Genomic DNA, 19,362 nt, shown 5'->3' on the forward strand with positions numbered 1-19,362 from the left:
ACTTGGATGAGCTCTGCACCTTCTCATGGAAAGGTCAGATTTTGCCTAGGAAAAGGAGAGAGAGAGCTACAAAACCAGACACAAGGAGAAGAGAGATCATGGGGAGACAAAGAAACAGTCCGCATATGAAATAAAAGGAGGCATCACCAGAAAAGAAAGTAAACAAAATGGAGGCAAGCAATATGTCAAAGAAAGAATTCAGATAAATGGTCATAAGGTCGCTGAAAAGAATGGAAGACAAATTCAACAATATGTGTAAAAACCAAGAGGAAATGAGGAAGAACCAAGAAGAGATGAAAAATGACATTGCTGCTATAAGGAACTCAATAGAAAGTATCAACAGTAGACTAGAAGAAGCAGAGTACCACATCAGTGAGCTAGAAGACAAGTTAGGAAAAAAATACCTAAGCAGATCAGCATCTAGAAACAAAAGTTAAAAAGAGGAGGAGAGCCTAAGGGAACTTTGGGACAACACAAAACAAAACAACATCCGCATAACAGGGATGCCAAAAGGAGATGAAACTGAGCAAGGAATAGAAAAGCTGTTTGAAGAAATAATGACAGAAAATTTCCCTGATGTAGAGAAGAAAAAACTCACACCAGTCCAAGAAGCTCACAGAGTCCCAAACAAAATGAACCCCAAAAGACCAACACCAAGGCACATTATAATTAAATTGGCAAACACCAGTGACAAAGCAAGAATCTTAAAAGCGGCCAGAGAGAGACAGGAAGTTACCTACAAAGGATCCCCCATCAGACTGGCAACTGATTTCTCAACAGAAACACATCAGGCCAGAAGGGAATGAAATGAAATATACAAAGTCATGCAAAGGAAGGGTCTGAATCCAAGAATACTGTATCCAGCAAGGCTATCAATCAAAATTGAGGGTGAAATCAGGAGCTTCCCAGACAAAAAAGGACTAGGGGAGTTTATTACCACCAAACCAGCAATGCAAGCAATGCTAAAGGGTCTGCTGTAAAAAGAAGAAATAAAAAGGTAAGAAGGAACACAGGCATAAAGTAAAAATGGTGACAAACAAATACCTATTAATAATAACTTTAACTGTAACTGGATTAAATGCCCCAATCAAAAGACATAGGGTAACTGAGTGGATAAGAAAACGTGACCCACATATCTGCTGTCTACAGGAAACCCACCTCAGAAAAAGGGATTCACACAGACTGGTGGTGAAGGGATGGAAAAAGGTTTTTCAGGCGAATGAAAATGAAAAAAAAAACTGGGGTAGCAATACTTATATCTGACAAATTAGATCTCAAAGTGAAGGACATAATAAGAGATAAGGAAGACCACTTCATAATAATAAAGGGAGCAATTCAACATGAAGAAATTACTCTGGTAAAAATATATGCACCAAATACAGGAGCACCCAAATACACTTAAAAACTTCTGGAGGATATCAAGGGAGAGATTGACAGCAATACAGTCATAGTTGCAGACTTTAACACCCCACTATCACCATTAGACAAATCCTGTAAACAAAAACTCAGAAAAGAAACATCAATCCTAAATGACTCACTAGATCAGATGGAATTAATTGACATCTTCAGAACATTTCACCCCAAAACCACAGCATATACATTCTTCTCAAGGGCACATGGGTCATTTTCAAAGATAGATCATATATTAGGTCAAAGACAAAGTCTCTTCAAATTCAAGAAGATAGAAATCATATCAAGCATCTTCTCAGATCACAATGGCATAAAACTAGAAATCAATGACAATAAAAACAATTTAAAAAATCAAACACCTGGAGACTAAATAGCATGCTATTAAACAATGACTGGGTTACCAGAGAGATCAAAGAAGAAATAAAAAGCATCATGGCAACAAACGACAATGAAAATACAACAATCCAAAATCTATGGGACACAGTGAAAGCAGTCCTGAGAGGGAAGTTCATAGCTCTACAAGCCTACCACAAAAGAACAAGAAACAATGGTAATAAATTACCTAACCCTACAACTCAAAGAGTTAGAAAGACAGCAACAAGAAAAGCCCAGTGTAAGCAGAAGGAAGAAAATAATAAAGATCAGAGCAGAGATAAACGAGATAGAGACCAAAAAAAAAAAAAAAAACAGTACAAAAGATCGACAAAACTAAGAGCTGGTTCTTTGAAAGGATAAACAAGATTGATGAACCTCTAGCCAGGCTCACCAAGACACAAAGAGAGAGGACCCAAATAAACATAATCAGAAATAAAAGAGGTGAAATAACATCTGATCCCACAGAAATACAAACAACTATGAAAAAATACTATGAACAACTCTATTCCAACAAAAAGGACAACCTAGATGAAATGGACATATTCTTAGAAAAATACAAGCTCCAAAAACTCAACCAAGAAGAATAAAAAAACCTGAATAGGCTGATAACTACTGAAGAAATTGAAACAGCAATCAAAAATCTTTCAGCAAACAAAAGCCCTTGTCCGGATGGCTTTATAGGGGAGTTCTACCGAGCATTCAAAGAAGAACTAAAACCTATCCTACTCAGACTATTCCAAAAAAATTCAAGAGGAAGGCACACTTCCAAGCTCTTTCTATGAAGCCAGCATTACCCTAATTCCAAAACCAGATAAAGACACCACACACACAAAAAAGAGCTACAGGCCAATATCCTTGATGAACATAGATGCTAAAATCCTCAACAAAATTCTAGCAAATCGAATTCAGCAATACATTAGAAAGATCATGCACCATGACCAAGTGGGATTTATTCCAGCAATGCAAGGATGGTACAATATCAACAAATCAATAAATGTGATACATAAACAAACTGAGAGACAAAAATCACATAACCATATCAATTGATGCGGAAAAAGCATTTGACAAAATCCAACACCGTTGCCCTAACCAGTTTGGCTCAGTGGATAGAGCATCAGCCTGCGGACTCAAGGGTCCCGGGTTCGATTCCGGTCAAGGGCATGCACCTTGGTTGCAGACGCATCCCCAGTGGGGAGTGTGCAGGAGGCAGCTGATCGATGTTTCTCTCTCATCGATGTTTCTAACTCTCTGTCCCTCTCTCTTCCTCTCTGTAAAAAATCAATAAAATATATTTTAAAAAATCCAACACCCTTTCTTCTTAAAAACTCTCAGCAAAGTGGGAATAGTGGGGTCATAACTCAACATAATAAAAGCCCTATATGAAAAACCTACAGCCAACATCATACTCAATAGGCAAAAACTAAACCCATTTCCCCTAAGAACAGGAACAAGACAAGGATGCCCACTTTCACCACTCCTGTTTGACATAGTGTTAGAAGTACTAGCCATAGTGATCAGACAAGAAGAAGAAATAAAAGTCATCCAAATTGGAAAAGAAGAAGTAAATCTATCCTTATTTGCAGATGACATAATACTTACTATACATAGAAAACCCCAAGACTCCATCAAAAACTACTGGACCTAATAAATGAGTGCGGCAATGTAGCAGGATACAAAATTAACACCCAGAAATCTGTGGCCTTTTTATACATCAATAATGAACTCACAGAAAGAGAAATGAAAAAAAAAATCCCATTTACAATTGCACCAAAAAAACTAAGATACCTAGGACTACACTTAACCAAGGACGTAAAAGACCTGTACTTGGAAAACTACAGGACATTGAAAAAAGAGATAGAGGAAGATATAAACAGATGGAAGAACATCCCATGTTCATGGATTGATAGAATCAACATCATTAAAATGTCCATACTAGCCCTAAACAGTTTGGCTTAGTGGATAGAGCGTCAGTCAGCCTGCGGACTCAAGGGGCCCAGGTTCGATTCTGGTCAAGGGCATGTACCTTGGTTGTGGGCACATCTCCAGTAGGGAGTGTGCAGGAGGCAGCTGATCGATGTTTCTCATTGATGTTTCTGGCTCTCTATCCCTCTCCCTTCCTCTCTGTAAAAAATCAATAAAATATATTTTTAAAAAATGTCCATACTACCTAAAGCAATCTATAGATTCAATGCAATACCTATTAAAATACCAATGGCATATTTCAAAGATCTAGAACAGGGGTGGGCAAACTTTTTGACTCGAGGGCCACAATGGGTTCTTAAACTGGACCAGAGGGCCGGAACAAAAAGCATGGATGGAGTGTTTGTGTGAACTAATATAAATTCAAAGTAAACATCATTGCATAAAACGGTACGGTCTTTTTTTTTTTTTAGTTTTATTCATTTCAAACGGGCTGGATCCGGCCCGCGGGCCGTAGTTTGCCCATGGCTGATCTAGAACAAACTCTCCAAAATTTCATCTGAAATAAAAAAAGAACCTGAATAGCCACAGCTGTCCTGAGAAAGAAAAAAAAGTTGGAGGGATCACAATACCAGACATCAAACTATATTACCAAGTCATGGTTCTCAAAACTGCCTGGTACTGGCACAAGAACAAACATATAGACCAATGGAACAGAATGGAGGGTCCAGAAATTGACACAAGCCATTATGCTCAATTAATATTTGACAAAGGAGGCAAAAGCATACAATGGAGTCAAAACAGTCCCTTTAATAAATGGTGCTGGGAAATTTGGTCAGATACATGCAAAAAAAAAAAAAATGAAACTAGATCACCAACTTACACCATACACAAAAACAAACTCAAAATGGCTAAAGGACTTGAATGTAAGATGGGAAACCATAAAAACTCTACAAGACTCCATAGGCAGCAAAATTGCAGACATATGTTGTAGCAATATCTTTACAGACACAGCTCCTAGGCCTATGGAAACTAAGAAGAAAATAAACAAATGGGACTGCATCAAAATAAAAAAGCTCTGCACAGCAAAAGAAGCCATCAACAAAACAACAAGAAAGCCCACTGCATGGGAGAACATATTTGCCAATGTTATCTCTGATAAGTTTTTAATCTCCAAAATTTACAGGGAACTCATACAACTTAACAAAAGGAAGATAAACAACCCAATCAAAAGATGGGCAAAGGACCTAAATAGACACTTTTTGAAAGAGGACACTCAGAAGGCCCAGAGACACATGAAAACATGCTTAAAGTCACTAATCATCTGAGAGATGCAAATCAAAACAACAATGAGGTACCACCTCACACCTGTTAGAATGGCTATCATCAACAAATCAACAAATGACAAGTGCTGGAGAGGATGCAGAGAAAAAGGAATCCTCCTTCACTGCTGGTGGGAATGCAGACTGGTATAGCCACTGTGGAAAACAGTATGGAGTTTCCTCAAAAAATTAGAAATGGAACTGTCATTTGACCCAGTAATCCCACTTCTAGGAATATATCTCAAGAAAACAGAAACACCAATAAGGAAGGATACATGCATCCCTATGTTCATAGCAGCACAATTTACCATAGCTAAGATTTGGAAACATCCTAAATGCCCATCAGTAGGTAAGTGGATTAGAAAACTATGGTACATCTACACAATGGAATACTACACTGCTATAAAAAAGAAGGAATTCTAACCATTTGCAGCAGCACTGATGGAACTGGAGAGCATTATGCTAAGTGAAATAAGCCAGGCAGTGAAAGAAAAATACCACATGATCTCACTCATTTATTGATAAGAAAGACCATTATAACCTAATGAACAAAAAGATAGATACAGAAGCATCAAACAGACTGTCAAATTACAGCGGGAAGGCTGGGGAGTGTTGGTGGGCGGGGTAAGTGATTAATCGAAGGACTTATATGCATGCATATAAGCATAACCAATAGACACAAGACACTGGGGGGGCGGGGGTAAGGGAATGTGCTGGGGAGTAGGGGAGGCCAGGGGAAGGTCAATGGGGAAAAAAGGGAGACATATGTACTACTATTTGTAATACTTTAAACAAGAAAATAAAATTTAAAAAAATAAAAAAATTAAAAGAAGGAAATAAACAAAAGATTGGAGCTGAAGACCTTAAATGTTTGTTTTTTGCCTGTTGACTAGATAACTAGGACTATATGCATTATGTATACAGCATTTTATTATTTTAACCTAAAGATGTCTGTTTTTGGTAATGACATGTGTTTTTTTTTTTTTTAAGCCTAGTTTTCCTCAATACAAACAATCTAAAAACCTTTAAAAGTTTTAAAATTGTTTCATATTTGGTCAAGCTGAGATCATTGAGAACCTCATTTTTAATTGGTAATAAAAAGTTACAACTTGGTTTTTTTTAAAGTCAACAAAATGAAAGCACCTATTAATAAAGGTCTTTATTGGAGAGAGAGAGAGAGAGAGAGAGAGAGAGAGAGAGAGAGAGAGAGAGAGAGAGAGAGAGAAAGAGATGTATTGCTGGCTAAAGAAAAGACAGTTGTCCGATCCAGTCTCCCAGTAAAGAGGAGAGCTAATCTCAGATTGTTGGAGAGCAAAGGTTCAGGGATTTTCAAGGAGAGAAACTTTTGATCCCTATATCCTTTAAGCTCTGTGAAATCAAGGATATTCTGTCTTGTCACCACTATATCCCTAGAACTTAGAAAAATGCCCATTCTAGGTACTCAGTAAATATTATTGAATGAATGAATGGAAAAAAACAAAAACAGCTCTTTCCAACCAGTGCCGAACCATGGGTATCTCTCAGGACAACTGGCACAAGCACTGCAAGACCGCAGGCAAGAGAAAGCCCTATGACAAGAGCGAAAATATGAGCTGGGATGCCCTACAACCAACACTAAGATTGGACCCCGCAGCATACACACAGTGCAAGTGCGGGGCAGCAACAAGAAGTACTGAGCCTTGAGGCTGGACGTGGGCAACTTTTCCTGGGGCTCAGAGGGTTGTATGTGCAAAACAAGGATTATTGACGTTGTCTACAATGCCTCCAACAACGAACTGGTCCGCACCAAGACCCCAGTGAAGAACTGCATCGTGCTGGTTGACAGCACACCGTACCGACAGTGGTATGAGTCCCACTACGCACTGCCCCTGGGCTGCAAGAAGGGGGCCAAGCTGACTCCTGAGGAGGAAGAGATTTTGAACAAAAAACAAAAAAATTCAGAAGAAATATGATGAAAGGAAAAGGAATGCCAAAATCAGCAGTCTTCTCGAGGAGCAGTTCCCGCAGGGCAAGCTTCTTGCATGCATGGCTCCAGACCAGGCCAGTGTGGCCGGGCAGATGGCTATGTGCTTGAGGGCAAGGAGCTGGAGTTCTATCTGAGGAAAATCACGGCCCGGAAAGGCAAATAAATCCTCTTCCCTCCTATCTTAGCTCAGGTAATAAAGGTGTTTATTCTAAAAAAAAAAAAAAAGAAAGAAAAGAAAGAAAAACAAAAACAGAATAATGGAGTCTATGCTGGGAGGAAGAGGCTGTGAGACCCTAAATTTGCAGGATTGAATTAGGGACGAAAGATGAAGCTGATATTCCTCTGTTGGAGGGCAGAATGGGCACATGGTCAGTACAAATGGTAGAGGCATGGATTTCTGTTCAGTGCAAGAAAGACCCTTTAAGAGAGGAAGCTGTCCAGAGGTGGAAATGGCAGCTTTGTCATGGTGTTGACAGGAGATTGAAGGAGTGAGTAGCTGTGCCAAGAAGAGACTGCAGGTGCCTGTACGACTCCTCACTAACCAAGAAAGAGGCCTGACTTTCTCAGAAGTCCTGGGGGTCAGAGATATGGTCAAAGAGAGTATGTGCCTTCTCTTCCAAAGAGGACACTGTTCCCATACTGCGTCATTTTCTACTCTTATTATTAGAGTGGTAGAATCAAGATGTTTGGTACCAGCTCTTATTCATTGTTTGCAAAGATATTGGTCAGAAATTTCTTCCTTTCCTTCCAGCATTAAAAGGTCTGCAAACAAGTGACCAAATGGATAGACTGAGCAATTTAGAAAGGCAGGGATTTGGAGGGATGCTGCTAAGCAGGTTCCCTGCCCTCCATTTATAAATGACCTATTTTCCCTCCTCCATGGATTCCCCCCTGGAATTTCAGAAAAGATCCCATCCTGAAGGTTTCTGTGGCTTAGTTCTCCCCAGAGCATGAGGCATCCATGTGCACACATGCTCTGTATTAGGGGGAGAAGCAGTGCTCTCCATGGATACAGGGAGAATTAGTGTATGGGCTCAGAGTGCACAGTTGATCTATATAAAGAGGCAAAGGACAAGTATGTAGGGCAAGTTCATGTTGATAGCCTCCCAGAGCTGATGGTGACAATGAATCTATCACTGTTACTGTCACCCATAAGGTCAGAACTGGCCAAGAGAGGGTCTTGAAAAAGCCAGAGGTTTAAGTGATGCAGGATGATCTCTCTCAGTCTTTCAGGCAAAGGCATTCTTGCCACTTTGGAGCATTTACCCAGTGACTGAGCTGGATCTTGGGTAGGCCAGATGGCAAAGATACACTGACACTGGTGGCATAGGGACCCACTGAATTCCTGACTAGGAAGAGAAGCCACATTTGACACTGTCCAGTTCTGAGCTTGACTTGACCTTTTTAAAAAAACTTTTACAATATACAAAATAAATCTATTACCAGATTGTAGGTACAAAATACTTGGGCATTTACATGCAATTAACATTAATATTTCAAGAAAAATGATTTTAAATATAATAATATTACATGCAATAAATATTAATATTTCAAAGAAGATATTTTAAATATAATAATATTACATGCAATAAATATTAATATTTCAAAGAAGATATTTTAAATATAATAATATTACCAAAACTGTACTAACAGTATACATCATAAAAGTTGTAGGAAATATTAAAAATCTGCAAATAACAGGATTCTATTATATTCTAAAATATTTTCCCCCCTGGCTCTATTTTTGTTCATCAGTTTATGTTCTTCATTATATTCCACAAATGAGTGAGATTATGTGATATTTATCTTTCTCCAACTGGCTTATTTCACTTAGCATAATGCTCTCAACATCCATCCATGCTGTTGCAAATGGTAAAAGTTCCTTCTTTTTCACAGCAGCATAATATTCCATTGTGTAGATGTACCACAGTTTTCTAATCTGCTGATGGGCACTTAGGCTGTTTACAAATCTTAGCTATGGTGAATTGTGCTGCTGTGGACATAGGGGTGCATATATCCTTCCTGATTGGTGTTTCTGATTTCCTGGGATATATTCCTAGAAGTGGGATTACTGGGTCAAATGGGAGTTCCATTTTTAATTTTTTGAGGAAACTCCATACTGTTTTCCACAGTGGCTGTACCAGTCTGCATTCCCACCAGTAGTGCTAGAGGGTTCCTTTTTCTCTGCATCCCCGCCAGCACTTGTCATTTGTTGATTTGTTGATGGTAGTCATTCTGACAGGTGTGAGATGATACCTCATTGTTTTGATTTGCATCTCTCAGATGATTAGTGACTTTGAGCATGTTTTCATGTGTCTCTGGGCCTTCTGAGTGTCCTCTTTAAAAAAGTGTCTATTTAGGTCCTTTGCCCATCTTTTGATTGGGTTGTTTATCTTCCTTTTGTTAAGTTGTATGAGTTCCCTGTAAATTTTGGAGATTAAACCCTTATCGGAGATAACGATGGCAAATATGTTCTCCCATGCAGTGGGCTTTCTTGTTGTTTTGTTGATGGCTTCTTTTGCTGTGCAGAGCTTTTTTATTTTGATGCAGTCCCATTTGTTTATTTTCTTCTTAGTTTCCATAGGCCTAGGAGCTGTATTGGTAAAGATATTGCTATGGCATATGACTGCTATTTCGCTACCTGTGGATTCTTCTAAGATTTTCATGGTTTCCCGTCTTACATTTAAATCCTAGCCAAAACCGGTTTGGCTCAGTGGATAGAGCGTCGGCCTGCAGACTGAGGGGTCCCGGGTTCGGTTCCGGTCAAGGGCATGTACCTGGGTTGCGGGCATATGCCCAGTAGGAGATGTGCAGGAGGCAGCTGATTGATGTTTCTCTCTCTATCACTCTCCCTTCCTCTCTGTAAAAAATCAATAAAATATATTTTTAAAAAAATCCTTTATCCATTTTGAGTTTACTTTTGTGTATGGTGTAAGTTGGTTGTCTAGTTTCTTTTTGTTGTTGTTGTTTTGCACGTATCTGTCCAATTTTCCCAATACCATTTATTGAAGAGACTGTCTTGACTCCATTGTATGCTCTTACCTTTTTTGTCAAATATTAATTGAGCATAATGGCTTGGGTCGATTTCTGGGTTCTCTGTTCTGTTCTATTGGTCTATATGTCTGTCCGTCTGCCATTACCAGGCAGTTTTGAGAACAGTGGCTTTGTAATATAGCTTGATGTCTGGTATTGTGATCTCTCCAACTTTGTTCTTCTTTCTCAGGACAGCTGTGGCTATTCGGGGTCTTTTTTAAATTTCATATGAATTTTTGGAGAGTTTGTGAAATATGCCATTGGTATCTTAATAGGGATTGCATTGAATCTATAGATTGCTTTGGATAGTATGGACATTTTACTGATATTGATTCTACCAATCCATGAACATGGTATATTCTTCCACTTGTTTATGTCTTCTACCTCTTTAATATCTTGTAGTTTTCTGAGTACTGATCTTTTACCTCCTTACTTACTTTTATCCCTAGGTATCTTATTTTTTTTGGTGCAATGGTAAATGGTTTTTTGTTTGTTTGTTTGTTTGTTTTTAGTTTTTCTTTCTGTGAGTTCATTATTGTTGTATAAAGAAGCCATAGATTGCTGGGTGCTAATTTTGTATCCTGATATATTATCAAATTCATTTATGCAGTCTAGTAGTTTTTTGATGGAGTCTTTGGGGTTTTCTATGTACAATATCTATGAATATCTACGAATAATGACAGTTTTACTTCTTCTTTTCCAGTTTGGATTCCTTTTATTTCTTCTTCTTGTCTTATTGCTATGGCTAGCACTTCCAGTACTATGTCAAAGAGGAGTTGTGAGAGTGGGCATCTGTCATGTTCCTGTTCTTAGTGGAAATGGTTTTAGTTTTTGCCTATTGAGTATGATATTCGCTGTAGGTTTATGTGCTTCATCATTTTGAGATATGCTCCCTCTATTCACTTTACTGATAGTTTTTATCAAAAATGGGTGTTGGATTTTGTCAAATGCTTTCTCTGTCTATTGATAGGATCATGTGATTTTTGTCTGTCAATTTGTTTATGTGATGTATCACGATTATTGATTTGTGAATATTGTACCAGCTTTGCATCCTTGCAATAAATCCAACTTCATCATGGTGTATGACATTTTTAATATATTGCTGGATGTGACTTGCTACTCTTTTGTTGAAAATTTTAGCATCTATGTTCATCAGGGATATTGGCTTGTAATTCTCTTTCTTTGTAGTGTCTTATCTGATTTTGGAATAAGGATAATACTGGCCTCATAAAAAGAGTATGGAAGTGTTCTTTCCTCTTGGATTTTCTGAAATAACTAGGTGTTAGTTCTTCTTTGAATGTTTAGTAAAACTCCCCTCTGAAGTCACCCGAACATGGGTTTTTGTTTGGTGGGAGTTTATTACTGCTTCAATTTCATCAGTTGTTATTGGCCTATTCAGGTTTCCTGATTCAGTTTTGGGAGATTATATTTTTCTAGGAACTTTTCTATTTCATCCACATTGTCCAGCTTGTTGGCATATAGTTGTTCATCGTATTTTCTTACAATGCTTTGTATTTCTGTGTTGTCAGTGATTATTTCTTCACTTTCATTTCTGATTTTATTTATTTGGGTCCTCTCTCTTTGTTTCTTGATGAGTCTGGCTAACAGTTTATCAATTTTGTTTATTCTTTCAAAGAACAAGCTCTTGGTATCACTGATTTTTTTTTTCTTTTAGTGTCTGTGTTATTTCTTTCTGCTCTATTCTTTTATTTCCTTCCTTCTAGTTACTCCAGGCTTTTCTTGTTGTTCTCTTTTTAGTTCTTTAAGTTGTAGGGTTAGTTTATTGCTGATTTTTCTTGTTTTATGAGGTATGCCTTTAGTGCTATGAATTTTCCTCTCAGGACTGCTTTTGCTGTGTCCCAGAGATTTTGGGTTGTTGTGCGTTTATTTTTATTTGTTTCAAGAAAGTTTTTTATTTCTTTCTTGATCTTGATGGTAACCCATTCATTGTTTAATAACATGCTATTTAGCCTCCACGTGTTTGAATATTTTTGGGTGTTTTTACTGTAGTTGATTTCTAATTTCATTCCACTGTGATCCGAGAAGATGCTTGATATGATTTCAATCTTTTTGAACTTGTAGAGACTTGTTTTGTGTCCTAACGTGGTCTATTTTTGTGAATGATCCATGTGCACTTGAGAAGAATGTATATTCTGCTGTATTGGGGTGTTCTGTTCTATAAGTGTCAATTAAATCTATCTGATCCAGTGTGTCCTTTAGTGTCTCTGTTTCCTTGTTAAGTTTTTGTCTGGAACATCTATCCAGTGAAGTCAGAGGGGTTTTAAATTCCCCTACTATGACTGTACTGTTGTTGATCTCTCTGTTAAAGTCCTCCAGAAGTTTTTTTTACATATTTAGGTGCTCCTATATTGGGTGCATATATGTTTACCAGGGTTATATCCTCTTGTTGGATTGATCCCTTTAGTATTATGTAGTGATCTTTGTTGTCTCTTGTGATGGCCTTCATTTTATTTTATTATTTAAAAATATATATTTTATTGATTTTTTACAGAGAGGAAGGGAGAGGGATAGAGAGTTAGAAACATCAATGAGAGAGAAACATCGATCAGCTGCCTCCTGCACACCACCTATTGGGGATGTGCCTGCAACCAAGGTACATGCCCTTGACTGGAATCGAACCTGGGACCCTTCAGTCTGCAGGCTGAGGCTCTATCCACTGAGCCAAACCAGTCAGGACAATGGCCTTCATTTTAAAGTCTATTTTGTCTGATATGAGTATTGCTACTGCAGCTTTTTTTCCCCTTTCCCTTTGCATGTAAAATTTTTTTCCATCCCTTCACTCTCATCCTGTGTTTGTCTTTTGTTTTGAGGTAGGTCTCTTGTAGACAGCATATAGTTGGGTCATGGTTTTGTATCCATTCAGCTACCCTACACCTTTTGATTGGAGCATTTAGTCCATTTACATTTAGAGTTATTATTGATAGGTACTTATTTATTGCCATTTTAATTCTCTATGGCTAGGTTTCTCTCTCTGTTTTTTCTTCTCATTACAGCAGTCCTTTTAGCATTTCTTATAATGCTGGCTTGGTAGTGGTGTACTCCTTTTGCCTTTTTTCTTTTTTGTTTGTCTGGGAAGCTCTTTATTTGACTGTCTATTTTGAATGATAGCCTTGCTGGATATAGTAATTTTGGTGTCAGATCCTTGCGTTCCATTACCTTGAGTACTTCATGGCATTCCCTTCTGGCCTATAGAGTTTCTGATGAGAAATCAGGTGTCATTCTCATGGGAACTCTTTTGTAGGTAACAGTTTTCTTTTCTCTTGTTGCCTTTAAGATTCTCTGTCTTTAATTTTTGGCATTTTAATGATGATGTGTCTGCGTGTGGGTCTGTTTGGGTTCTTCTTGTTTGGGGTTCTATGTGTCTCCTGAACTTGTGTGACTTTTTCCTTAACCAGGTTAGGGAAGTTTTCTGCCACTATTTCTTCAAACACTTTCTCTATCCCTTTCTCCCTTTCTGCCTCTTCTGGCACACCTGCTATTCTAATATTGTTATGTTTCACGTTGTCCTACAGCTCCCTTAAGTGGTCCTCCCGTTTTTTAATTGTTTTTTTCTTTTTGGTTCTCTGATTAAATGATATTTTCATCTCTTTCTTCTAATTCACTGACTCAATCCTCAGCTTCCTCTAATCTGCTGTGTATTCCTTCTGATGTGTTCTTTATTTGTGTTATGTCATTCTTTATCTCAGACTGATCTTTTTTCATTGTTACTGTATCTTTTTGCATGCTGTTGCACATTTTTACCATCATTACTCTGAACTCTGTTTACAATAAGTTTTTTTTTATTTTTTTATCTCTGCTTCATTTATCTCTTCTTCTGGGGAATTCTCTAGTTCTTTCATTTGGGGGTTGTTTCTTTGTCTCCTCATTTTGTCTTCTGTGGGTTTGTGACTATATAGTAAGTAGATCCTCTACACCTCTCAATCTCTAGTGTAGGACAGTGTTAAAGGCTGGTTTCTGAATAATTAGATCAGGCAAAGACTCAAAGCCTCCCAAGACCACGTCTGCCTACAGACTGATAGGATTCTGACTTGAATTGCCCCCCCATAAATTGTTCTTAAGTGTGGCAAGAGTTTTTTTCAACAGTGTGAGGCAGTTGCTTCTGCCTGGAGGCTAATTGTTATTTTTAATCTCTTAAGTGGCCTCAGGGCAAGGTGTCTTCCAATAGGGTGTGCCAACTTTCTTCCCCCGAGGCAAGGCAAATTGGGAAAGATGTCCTCTGCTGAGTGAGGGAATGACTCAGCCCAGGAAACTTGGGGTGTCTGCCTCTGAGCTCTATTCCCCGAGTCCCTGTCCTGGCTTCTGCTCTCACAGGTCCAGTTCACTTCACCCTCCCTCTGCCAGAGCACAAGGTTGGTGGCTCCACAGGGAATTTTGTGCATTGGCCTTTTAAGAGGGTGCCTGAATTTTCAACTGTCATTCCCTGGCAAACAGCATCCCACTACTTTTCACAGCCATATGTTATGTGGGTACCCTTCTCAGTTTTGGTGCTGCCTGCAGGGGGCCCCTGTTCGGGTATTAGATCCCAGAATTCTCAGTGGCAACCCCCCACAGCTGAGATATCTCTCTGGGACTTCAGTTGCTGTCTGTGGATGTCTAGCCAGCTCTTTTGCAACTCCATCTCTTCTACGAATCTCTATGTAGTCTCCACTTTCAGTCCTTGGATATCAGGGTTCTCTCTGGTGAGTTTTCTATCAATTATTCAAGAAGTTTTTCTGTATTTTAGTAGTAATTCCATTTTGTTCCTAGTAGCATGTCCATGCAGCATCCACTTACTCTGCCACCATTTTTAATCTCCAACCATTTTCTTCATTAGCTTTTTTCGATGTTTGTGATTATAAAATAGAAATCTTAAAAAGGACTGCAGAGATCACTTAGTTCAACCTACTCACCTGAGAGATGAGAAAACTGACGTCACTCATCTATCTGGAAGATGAGGATTTGAATGGTTTTTGACGTCACTCCCACCCCACTATACCATAATCATTCTTTTTAATATATATATATATATATATATATATAGTTGATTTCAGAGGGAGAAAAAGAGAGATAGAAACATCAATGATGAGAGGAAATCATCAATTGGCTGCCTCCTGCATCCCCCCCCCCCCACTGGGGATCGAACCCATAACCCATGCATGTGTCCTGACTGGGAATCAAGCCATGACCTGTGGTCCATAGGTTGACACTCAACCACTGAGCCGAATCTTCTGGCCATAATCATCTTTAATTTGTACACATATTTGTGAGAAAGAAGAGGTGTGTACCTGGGATGTGAATAGTGCTGACAGCTCTAATGCCTGATTCCATGGACAACTGGGTGAGGACCACCAGTATAATCCATATTTAAATAATAGAAGATACCATCTCACTGCATGCTTTACTGGATATGAACACATTAGAGGTTATTATCATTGCCTGCACCCAGTTCATCCAGTGAACTTCTCTTAGAGACACATGGACCTGCTTCAGTGGAAGAACTCATGGGGGCACCACTTTTAATTTACCTAACAATCCCTGAAAAACCATACACAGATTTGAAGATTCTAAGAAACAACTTTGAGAATCATTTCTTGCATTTAAAAAAAATTCCCCAATTGTCCTATGCAGTGGTATTTCCCCCACTTGCCAGTTGGTAAAACTTAAGTAAAGATAAATTAATTAACTTAAGGGTGGAAGAATAAGGATTCAAACTTACACCAGTTTGATTCCTAAATTCATGCTCACAATCTCTCTACCATACCACCTTCTAGTGGAGTGAAACGAACCAGTCCATTGTTAAAAAGCCCTCCAGGAAGAACAGCACCATGTGATTCTTGAATTTGCAGATTCTATTTGTTAATTTTGCTTCCCTGGAAATACTGGTGACATAATTTATTAACGACAAGGATGAATCAAGAAGATAATGCTTTCTATTTGTTCAATTCCTTTCAAGCAGTGAAAGGAATTGAACAAATAAAAAAGGATTTTTCCACCGAATGATCTATTTATTAAAGAGTCTAGTACTGATACCAATGAAAATATTTCCCATCTCTTGCCCTATTAGGTGTCCAGCTCATTAATCCACAACTTTGTTTCCCGTCACCACCTTCATGTTCTACTTAAATGGGCATGTTGAATGGCCCACTAGTTGGTACTAAAGTTATTTTGAACTTGAAATTATACATTTGTGGGTGCTTGAGGTTTTTAGCTCCAATTACATTTTATCTTTTCACTCACTGGTTAATAACATAAACGACAGCAAAGCACACTCAAATCCTGTATTTTGTTGCCGCCACTAGAGGACCTTTTCTTTTGCAAATTGCTTGACTTTTCCCTTTCCTATGCTTTTTAAAAGTTATAATTGTGTTACAAACATAAGCTCTGGGGACACCACTACAATAGAAGAATTCAGCCGAAACCAGTTTGGCTCAGTGGATAGAGTGTCGGCCTGCGGGACTGAAAGGTCCCAGGTTCGATTCCGGTCAAGGGCATGTACCTGGGTTGCGGGCATATGCCCAGTAGGAGATGTGCAGGAGGCAGCTGGTCGATGTTTCTCTCTCATCGATGTTTCTAACTCTCTATCTCTCTCCCTTCCTCTCTGTAAAAAATCAATAAAATATATTAAAAAAAAGAATTCAATACTAACAGGGAAAATAGCTTCTAAATCTTCCTCTGTGATGATTTCAAACCTGTTCTTTGGAGTTTACTGAGAATGCAGATTTGCCCTGTAGCAAGTTTATTCCCATGCTGCCTGATTAGTCTAATTTGCTGCAACATCAAACTCATTCTACTACTTTCCCTGATCAAGGACCATGGCCTTTTTGCAACTTTCTCTGAATCCCAGTTATCAAATCTCTTGGAACCAAATACTGGGGGAAACCTGAATGTTCCTAGCTGTTGAAATAGGTTTGATTTTGTGAGTAAATATTTTCATGTCCTTTGGCAGTCTGTTGTATATGTAACCTATTATGAAGGAGAATTTTGGTATTAAATTACATTAAGACATTTTCCCCATCCAGATTCTGCCTGCATATGATACTTGTTAGAGTAAACAAATTCTATTCTTAAGCCCTCAGATTGAACAGTTTGTCAGCTTTGAATGAATTGGGTTGACAACTTAATGCTCCCATGGAAATTTTGTGCCAAACAGAGACAACCTGTTAGCATAAAAATGTCCTGAAAGAACTGTGCATAACAGGATTTGCCAGCACTGCAATTCACTTAGTTAGAACTCCAGCTCAAGGCTGATGCTCAGGGCCTTGCGGGTAGTGGGAGATTCTAGAATGACACATACCAGTGCTAGATTTAGAGGTGCAGCTTTATGAGAGCTGACATTTATTCAAATCAAGTCTCTATTGATTCAAGAGGTCTTAATGATCACTTCCCTCCAGCTTCTCTTGGAAGAAGCCATCCAAGGCAAGCCAGTTGCCACCCACTAAGCATATTCCTCACCAACTGGCCTAACCAGCTGGCATCTGAAGAGAAAACAGCTCAGCTTCCCATTAATGATTCCAGCAGAAAAGAGTTTGTGAAAGTGCTGATGTGAGACATGTGACTTCATTCTCGTTAGCAAAAGAGGCTTGAACAAGTAGTCTGGGTACAAAGGGGCAAGGATGAAAGACGAATAAGGAGCAGGTGGCAGCAAAAAGTTAAAGTTAGAGAAAGGACATTTTCCAGTGGGTTGAATATCTTTGCTTCAGCAAGTCCTTCCACAGACAGGCTGATACCATATATATCAAAATAGAGGTCTCACTCTACATGTACAAAAAAGAAAGTTATGTTTGGTGGGGATCTCTGGTACAGGTGATAGAAATGGAACCTTTCGAGGAATTAAGGACATGCCTCCAAAGAGCAGGCCAAGCACCAATAGGTCTTCTGCTCGAGAATTTCCAAATCTTTGACTCCAACCCAGAACACTCTCATATCCAACTGTCAAAGACATCTCTGCTTGACTGAGGCTGCTTTTCCTCCCTCCCCAGCTCCACCCTGTCCTTCTCTGATGGCCCATCTCAATGAAAGGCAGCCCCGCCTGCCCAGTCACTGGACCAGGGAAACTTCCCCTCCTCAGGCACTCACTCTTCCACCCTGACACACACACACACACACACACACACACACATACACCTATCACTTGGGAGAGAAAAACACCCTGCAGATAGCAGAGTACCATGTTGCTATAAAGTACTGTGAATGATATTATAAAGTTAGAGAGTCATTTTATGAAGAATAGTTTCAGAGTGAAAACACACTAGGTAACCCAAGGCACAGAGAGAGGGAGAGGGAGGGGAAGAGAGAGAGAGAAATCCCATAGAGATGGTCTACATTAGAAGAGCATCTAGGGAGCTGACCTTGAAGCAGCTTGCAGTTCAGTAGGAGTTATTTATTCATTCTTTGTGTGAAATTGTTCAAAAATAGCATTGATCCAAACTTTTAGGCAACATGGGAATGCATAGATATTTCCCCTTCAGCTTGGCATGTTTGGTGGTGGCAGCCAAGGCACCTGCCACCTAGAGCAGGCTGGAGCCAGATGGAAGGGGAACAGAGAGCCTGCAGCTTAACCTAGCCCCCCACTGTCATGGGCTTCCCCTTTGCTGAGTACTCACACATCACCCTTTAGGTAGTGTCTGAGTCCCAGGATACCAGATTTAGTGTTCACTACTCATTCTGCTTCTAATTTGAGTCTCCAGAGCTAGGCTTCTTATGACCACCTTAAGTAGTGTTTAAATTGTACATATTTTCCCATTATAGGCTTCTTTGCCTTCATAGGTCTCTACAGAAAAGACCCTCTTAAAGTATGAGTGAGTCCCCTATTACATATATACATGTGTACATGTGTGTAAGACAGCTCTGTGGTTAAATGAGAAGATCTCAGTCTTTAAAGATTGACCCCAAATTCTTAAGTCAATTTGGGCAAATTCCTTTACTTTTGTATTAGTTTGACTACCATAACAAAATACCATAGACTAGGTAGTTTACACAACAGCAATGTATTTTCTCATTTGGAGGCTAGAAGGCCAAGATCAAGATGTAGGATGAGTTGGTTTTGTCTGCAGCCTCTCTCCTTGGCTTGCAGATGACTGCTTTCTTGCTGTGTCCTCATGCTGTCTTTCTACTGTGTGCACATATCTCCAAGGTGTTTCTGTGTGTCCTAACCTCCTTTCCTAAATGGACACCAATTCTGAGGTACTGAGGGTTGTGACTTCAACACATGAATTTGGGAGGAACAAAATTCAACACATAACACTTTTCTTAACTTCATTTTTGCTTTTTTATGTCTGAAGTAGTTGGGTCAATGACTTTTGAGGTCCTTTCTCAGTCTACCAGTGCTGCCTGAGA

General features: G+C 39.1%; 1 pseudogene across 1 annotated transcript; it reads left to right on the forward strand.

Moving 5' to 3' along the window:
* Nucleotides 1-6,536: 6,536 nt before the first annotated feature.
* LOC308533421 (small ribosomal subunit protein eS8-like) lies at nt 6,537-7,156 on the forward strand (annotated as a pseudogene). Its single transcript has one exon. The product of its transcript is annotated as a small ribosomal subunit protein eS8-like (transcript).
* The last annotated feature ends 12,206 nt before the right edge of the window (nt 7,157-19,362 follow it).

The sequence above is a fragment of the Myotis nattereri genome (assembly GCF_964212035.1).
Source record: "Myotis nattereri genome assembly, chromosome: 1".
In the NCBI taxonomy this organism is placed as follows: Eukaryota; Metazoa; Chordata; class Mammalia; order Chiroptera; family Vespertilionidae; genus Myotis; species Myotis nattereri.